Here is a 7115-nt window from a genome sequence, read left to right on the forward strand (position 1 = left end):
AAGAACTTTGTGAGATTTTCAGATATAGTTCTGCTGAATTATCATGCCAACTTCCACTCGAGAAGCAATATAATCACAGTGCAGTAACTAGAGTATAATAACGTCTTTTCGCCAAGATCTTCCAGTGTTCTAAAATACACCTAGTATAAATCAAGATTTTGGAGGATCTCCTGTCACAATTTGAGAATCCTGCTGAAATCTGTTTCATATTGTGTTTTCCATCGTGTGTATTAAGCGCATAGTTAAAAACGTTATGTTGTAAGCATTTCTTTAGAGGTAATCATTATTGTGAACATTTTATATCATAATAATGAGTTATTTTCAGTTAACAAAAGACATATAAGTGAAAATGTAGAAATGTTAAAACGTAAAATCTCAATTCAAATCATAAAACAAAGTAAGTAAAACCAATAAGTAGAATATCAATGGAAGTTTGGATATTTCAATTGGGCATGTTGAAAATACTCCGACAGCACATTGTGTACAACTTATACTCAAAAAATTCTATTTGAGAAACCAGCTTTATAGAACGCGGATTGATGTGATAGTTTCTTTAATTTATGTTGTAAAAACAGTTTCCATTTTTCAAAATTAATGATGGTGGGGTATTTGGAAAAGTTGATTAATCGGTTTTCTAGAACGTTAATTACTTTTCAGGTTTATATGAAAATATTTTATATATCATGGTTTCGAATTTATTTACTCGAGACCTAATATGCCAGTTTACCTTTCGGGATGTATTTTTTCCCTTAAAAGTGAACTTAGGCAACAACAAAACGTAAATATTTTATTATTTTTGCTCTTAATTCTCGCCAAGTTTCATCAAGGTCATTTATTTACATTTGGGAATGTTCCCTTGTCAGTCTTTGATTATGCCATTTTGGGCGATCCGTCTACACAGAAATGTTGTTCAATATAACTTACCGGACGAAACAGTGTGCTCCTCCTCAGGCTATTATCTACGGCAAGGTCAGTTTCAGGGGCAAGGGGACTTAGATGGTATTTTCGTTGTGAATTTCTGAAGTCGGGAACAAGCAACCCTTCGGTGTCAAGCCATATACTTGCTGCAATGCGGCAGACGGAATTCGAAATGTGTTCCTGGGTGCACGTGTGGCATTCTGTTTAGGCGCTTCCCTGTTTTTCTCGGTGAGTGCTGCGGATTAGTGAACACAGGTAAAGACAAACCTCAGAGCAGAGCGCGCAGCCAGTAGCTACCTGAACCTGGTATTCGACAAAAAGAGACTGTCTTGGCTAATCAACTCACGGCAGTAAACTTCATTCGTTTCCGTGCAGACTTGAGTCATATTTTCGTGTGACTCTAAACTGAATTCCTGTTTTGTTACTGCTGTGATTGTTGGCGAGAAATGCGAGGCCTCAGTTTGAGGGGGCATGTAGATCTGTTAACGGCGAACATATTCCGGTCCAGTAGTTGTACCCCGGAATCTCTTCGAAAAGTAGTTACGTACCCACGGGGCTTTTAATTATTGACTTTGTAGTTGTGGGAAGTTCGTCACGAGGGTCAAATCGAGTGTGGCGACCCTTAGACTCACTTCATGGTGTAGCAGAGCAGAGAATTAAGTCAGGTCCGCCAGTAAACGTTTTCTACTAAATCCGCAGAACAGTGCGCCACGTCATTTACCTTGCACTCTGCCAAGAGTGCGTGCATTCTGGCTGCGCCAGCAAGGCAGCTCCGAGATGCTGACGAAAAGTACGTTTCAGCGTTGAGCTCACCCGATCAAGTAAAGTTGCGGCAGTCTACATACATAGTGATACAGCTGCCCCTACCGATATCTATTTATGCAACCTGCACAATATCTGTATCAGGAACAATATCCAGACAGGCGACAGCCACATAGATACAAACTCCCACTCGGAGCTTGGGGCGACTTTTATAATGTAAGAAATACAGGTGAGGATTGGCCGTGAGTTATCGTATTTCTGGGCTAAGATATACCTTTCTTCCGTCATACTTATCTTCCACCGTCTAATTAGCTGTGTAGCCACAGAGGTTTTGGATGTCTCTAAGTTTCTTCCATTTATGGCACTTAATCTTTGAAAAATGGTTCAGTAACATTACCTTATAACGTGTGTTTCACCATAGGATACAACGAAATCAACAAGATACTAAAATGGCATGTGTGGCACTAAGAAATTTCTAGTAGATAACCCAATGAAAAGGTTAGTATCATGGTGATTCAACTGTCCCTGCCTTATGCAACCCCACAAGATAGAACAAGGTCCATGGCCAGTTGTCTCTGGAGATATGAAGCACGTTATTAAAATGTTGCAGAATAATTGGTAAAGCCGGCCGGTGTGCCCGTGCGGTTCAAGGCGCTTCAGTCTGGAATCGGGTGACCGCTACGGACGCAGGTTCGAATCCTGCCTCGGGCATGGATGTGTGTGATGTCCTCAGGTTAGTTAGGTTTAATTAGTTCTAAGTTCTAGAGGACTGATGACCACAGATGTTAAGTCCCATAGTGCTCAGAGCCATTTGAACCATAATTGGTAAAGTATACGAAGGCATCTTAGACCTATTTTCCAAACTATGTTGACAGAACTACTTTGATACATTAATGCGGCGAGTCATATATTAAGTTGTTATCTCCATGCTTACCATTTTGATATCCCCAGTTAATTTCGTTGTTTCCAATGGTGATACCCTCTTTATAAAGTGACGTTTCTGAACCATTTACGAAAGATTAAGTACTGTAAACAGTATAAACTTAGAGATACCAAAGCCCTGCATGACTAAACCCCTAATTACGCAAAGAAAGATTGGAGACTCTTGGATAAGCGTGGCAGAAGCAAAGTACATACATCTGCCCCGTACGGTGTTTGTCATAAGAGTTACTCTCGAACTGTATATGTGATTGCGAAATATACTCATGGTTTATGATTAAAAACCCTTATATTAATTTCTCTTTATGGCTAGCTTTCATGGAAAAAATAATAGATTTTACAAGTGTATGGTGTCCAGTATTATTTGCTTATTCTTCTCTGTTCTGTAATTTTACTGCGTCGCTTGCAATTCCTTTGTCCATTCACTCTACTTGCGAACATCACTCCGTAACATTTTCTACGAATGCCGTTAAAAACTGTCTACACAGGCGAACGAACACTTTTACTGTCTTTGTCAACTACATCAACACCTTTCAACATGTAAGAGAACGTCACAATACAGTTCATAATGTTCAACGTTTCGTATTCTGTTGCAAGTCACTTCACGTTCACCACTCAGATGAGACCTGCACTCACATAAGTGGAAAAGTTTGGTTAAAGAGTCTATATGTATTGAGACACTATGACTTATAACGTAGAAGTAACCTGTCAGTTTTACAAGTGGGTAAGAAGAAGTAATATTTAATTTGGTGGGTAATTGCCGATGGATATGTGACTAAGGTTGTAATACTTGATACAATGTACATTTTCACTGTGTCCCTCCGACTCGAGTAAAAGTTGAATTTCTTAATTTGAAGCTTTGTTCTTGCTTAAGAGTTCTCATTTTCCATCTTCAGCACTTTATGGGGGTATAGCCGCTAGTAATGCAGTACAAGAACTCCAGCTTGATTAAAGCTGCATAGCAGACTCTCACTCGATTAAGGGAATGTATATGGCAACTCATCTGGGATGACAAAATGCACACCCAATGTCAATCGGTCCGCATTTTCATGTAAGCTCATACTACACCCCTGAGTGAAAAATTCTGTCCGTATTTATACACTTTATCTAAGTTGCACCTGTGCTGTAAAACTTCTCCTCGTAACTAAATGATCATTTCGAAGCTATACTAACAGAGAAACTAATCTACATATAAAGCATTCTCGTGGTCGCAGTTAACATGACACGGTAAATATGCACTGCCTTTCCATGACGCTATCTCCTTTAACTGTAGAGAGCCTCATGTTTGCCCTTATATATACGAATCAGCCGATGCCAACAACGACCTTACCCACTACCGAAACAGCAGTAAAACAATAAAAGATTTTTCAGCATGTTTGCAAGCTGCTACCTGCGTAGGATAACCTTCAGGAAAATGTTCTACTTTATTACAATGACAATCTTTCAATACACTCCCATACGAACACTACTTCCGACTGACGTCATATCATATTTCAAGAAACATGCTTTATTTGTTCACGAATTGAAGCTCTTCAAACGTCACATTGAGCATTCCATTATTAAAGCATCACGATGGTTACTTTTGTATGAAGATGTATATGTTGTTTCCAATGAGAACATATCACTAAAAGTAATAATATTTACATAGCACTTAAGCTCAGAGATCAAAATTAAATCAAATACTGTGGAAGTCAAATTTCATTGTAGAATGTGGGTAATAGGAGAAATTGGAAACAAATGTTTTATACACGTTATCACAGTCGTTTAACATCTATAACAAAGATGTTTCACAGTATAAAAATATGCAGCTGTAAGAGCGAAATGGCATGGGATAAGGGAACAAAAAAAATTGTTCAAATGGCTCTGAGCATTATGGGACTTCACATCTGTGGTCATCAGTCCTCTAGAACTTAGAACAACTTAAACCTAACTAACCTAAGGACATCACACATCCATGCCCGAGGCAGGATTCGAACCTGCGACCGTAGCGGTCACGAGGTTCCAGACTGAATCGCCTAGAACCGCACGGCCACAACGGCCGGCCAAGGGAACAGCGGTGACGTAACAGTAAAAAGAGTAATGCAAAAAATAAGTGACAGTCTAAATATATAAACCACCACATGAAAAGTGATATGCCCAAATGGCAATAAATGCGAAGAAGTTAAAACTCTGTAGCATTGCTTCTTCAAGCTTACGCTACTGACAGAGATATTACGCGTTACAACCGAATGTAGGTAAAAGCAAAAAGATGCGGAGCGAGAAGCTGGAGTAGAGAGATTAATCTTCTGTATATCTAAACAAAAATTGAGATTAGCGATAAATGTAACTACGATTCTGTTGGCCCTCAGGGAGCAATTCGAGAGCACAATTTCCCTCGGTAATCAATATACAAAACTTATTTGTAAAGTTAATCTAAACAGTGTATATGAATTGAGGGCTACTTATTAACCCTTTGGGAATATTCATGCCACAACTATCGATGGCAATAACATACCATGCTTATTTTATTATAGTTAGAGAATCTGACATTTTTAAAAATGATGCTGAAGACAATGTGAGTGATATGACACCCAAGTAACGTACCGGCCCCTATGTTACTAAACACATTTGTAAACACCATGTTGTAAACACCATGTTGTAAACACATTAAAGACGAACTCGATATTTTGTCAGTTTATACAACAGAATCGTTACTGAGAAATCAGTATTATTTCTCTCTTCACGTTATTAACTTTCCTGCAGGCTGCACGTGCTCAGGAATCGGGTATTTTTCATATACCTTTCATCCCTGAATACGTGTGTTATAGTAACACCTGTTTCAGACAATTTTTGGTATAGCATCACACATTTCAATCAGCGCAGCCATATTGGATAAAGGACTTCGGTATAGATACTACATAGAGAGGCACAACACACTTGGACCATGTTACATCCACAGTTGAAACGGGATGCTGCGGAAGAACTGAACATGCAACAAAGAAATAGTACCCGTCAAGATGTGAGCGGTACTCACGTCAAACACGGCGACTTCAGTGACAGAGACGTGGGGCGTCAGCCGACCCCGACACAGCACGGCATGCGACGCTGATAGTAGTTGTGGAGCGCGACCCCTGTGCACACGCCGACGCCGCAACCGAACGCAGCGGACTGCTCAGCGCTTGCGTCACGGCTGAGAGTCGCCGACAGACTGACGAACGCTGCGCGGGACACAGTGGCACAGATGCCGGCCACAGGCCGCGCATGCGCAGAGCGAGGGAAAGGCCGCTCGCCGGGCGGGGCCCCTGGGGGATAGACAGCCGGGCGATACATCAGAATCCTCTCTGTAGCACGCTGCTAGCCGACGTCATAACGCCTGCCTGATAGGCAGGCCAGCGATACAAATGGAAGTTGAAACTATACCAACTATGCACGATCTAGCATGTAAGTACACTATCGCACCTGAGTCAATTTCCAAAAAATTCTTCTAGCTTGTAGAATTTTATGCTGTAAAATACTGAACCATAGTTTTGGAGACAATGATGTCATTACCCCCGTGAGGACTGTAAGACAATTGTTCTATACACGTGTAACTGACCCATCTCTATTTTTCGGATGTTTTTGCAATTTCGATCGACTGGGAAGCTCTACTGAGTTTTATCTATGCACCCGTTTCATGTCAGTGGTCATACACATTTTTTAATGGGGAAACAAGATACGATTTATTTCTACTCTGACAGTAACGTAAAGGTATCAGATAGATTATATAACGGTAAGACAGAGATTTAGGAACCAGGTTTTAAATTGTAAGACATTTCCAGAGGCAGATGTGGAGCCGGCCGCAGTGGTCTCGCGGTTCTAGGTGCGCAGTCCGGAAGCGTGCGACTGCTACGGTCGCAGGTTCGAATCCTGCCTCGGGCATGGATGTGTGTGATGTCCTTAGGTTAGTTAGGTTTAAGTAGTTCTAAGTTCTAGGGGACTGATGACCTCAGTTGAGTCCCATAGTGCTCAGAGCCATTTGAACCATTTTCTTGGCAGATGTGAACTCTGACCACAATCTACTGGTTATGAACTGTAGATTAAAACTGAAGAAACTGCAAAAAAGGTGGGTATTTAAGGAGATGGGACCTGGATAAACCGACTAAACCGGAGGTCGTAAAGAGTTTCAGGAAGAGCCTAAGGAAAAAATTGACAGGACTGGGAAAGAAATACAGTAGAAGAAGAATGGGTAGCTTTGAGGGATGAAATAGTGAAGGCAGCAGAGGATCAAATAGGTAAAAAGATGAGGGCTAGTAGAAACCCTTGGGTAACAGAAGAAATATTGAATTTAATTGATGAAAGGAGAAAATATAAAAATGCAGTAAATGAAGCAGGCAAAAAGGAATACAAACTTCTCAAAAATGAGATCGACAGGAAGTGCAAAATGGCTAAGCACGGATGGCTAGAGGAAAAATGTAACGATATAGAGGCTTATTTCACTAGGGGTAAGATAGATACTGCTTACAGGAAAATTAAAGAGA

General features: G+C 40.6%; 1 protein-coding gene across 2 annotated transcripts in view; it reads right to left on the reverse strand.

Annotated features, from left to right (window-relative positions):
• Positions 1-5811, reverse strand: part of LOC126278462 (CD151 antigen-like) — a 1693623-nt gene extending 1687812 nt beyond the window's left edge. The window contains exon 1 of one of the 2 annotated variants that reach the window (XM_049978598.1): positions 5633-5811. The gene's annotated coding sequence lies outside the window, so the exon portion shown is untranslated. The remainder of the gene's footprint in view (positions 1-5632) is intronic. The other variant, XM_049978599.1, reaches the window with a different exon arrangement.
• Between the last annotated feature and the right edge of the window lie 1304 nt (positions 5812-7115).

The sequence above is a fragment of the Schistocerca gregaria genome, chromosome 6 (genome assembly GCF_023897955.1).
Source record: "Schistocerca gregaria isolate iqSchGreg1 chromosome 6, iqSchGreg1.2, whole genome shotgun sequence".
Classification (NCBI taxonomy): domain Eukaryota; kingdom Metazoa; phylum Arthropoda; class Insecta; order Orthoptera; family Acrididae; genus Schistocerca; species Schistocerca gregaria.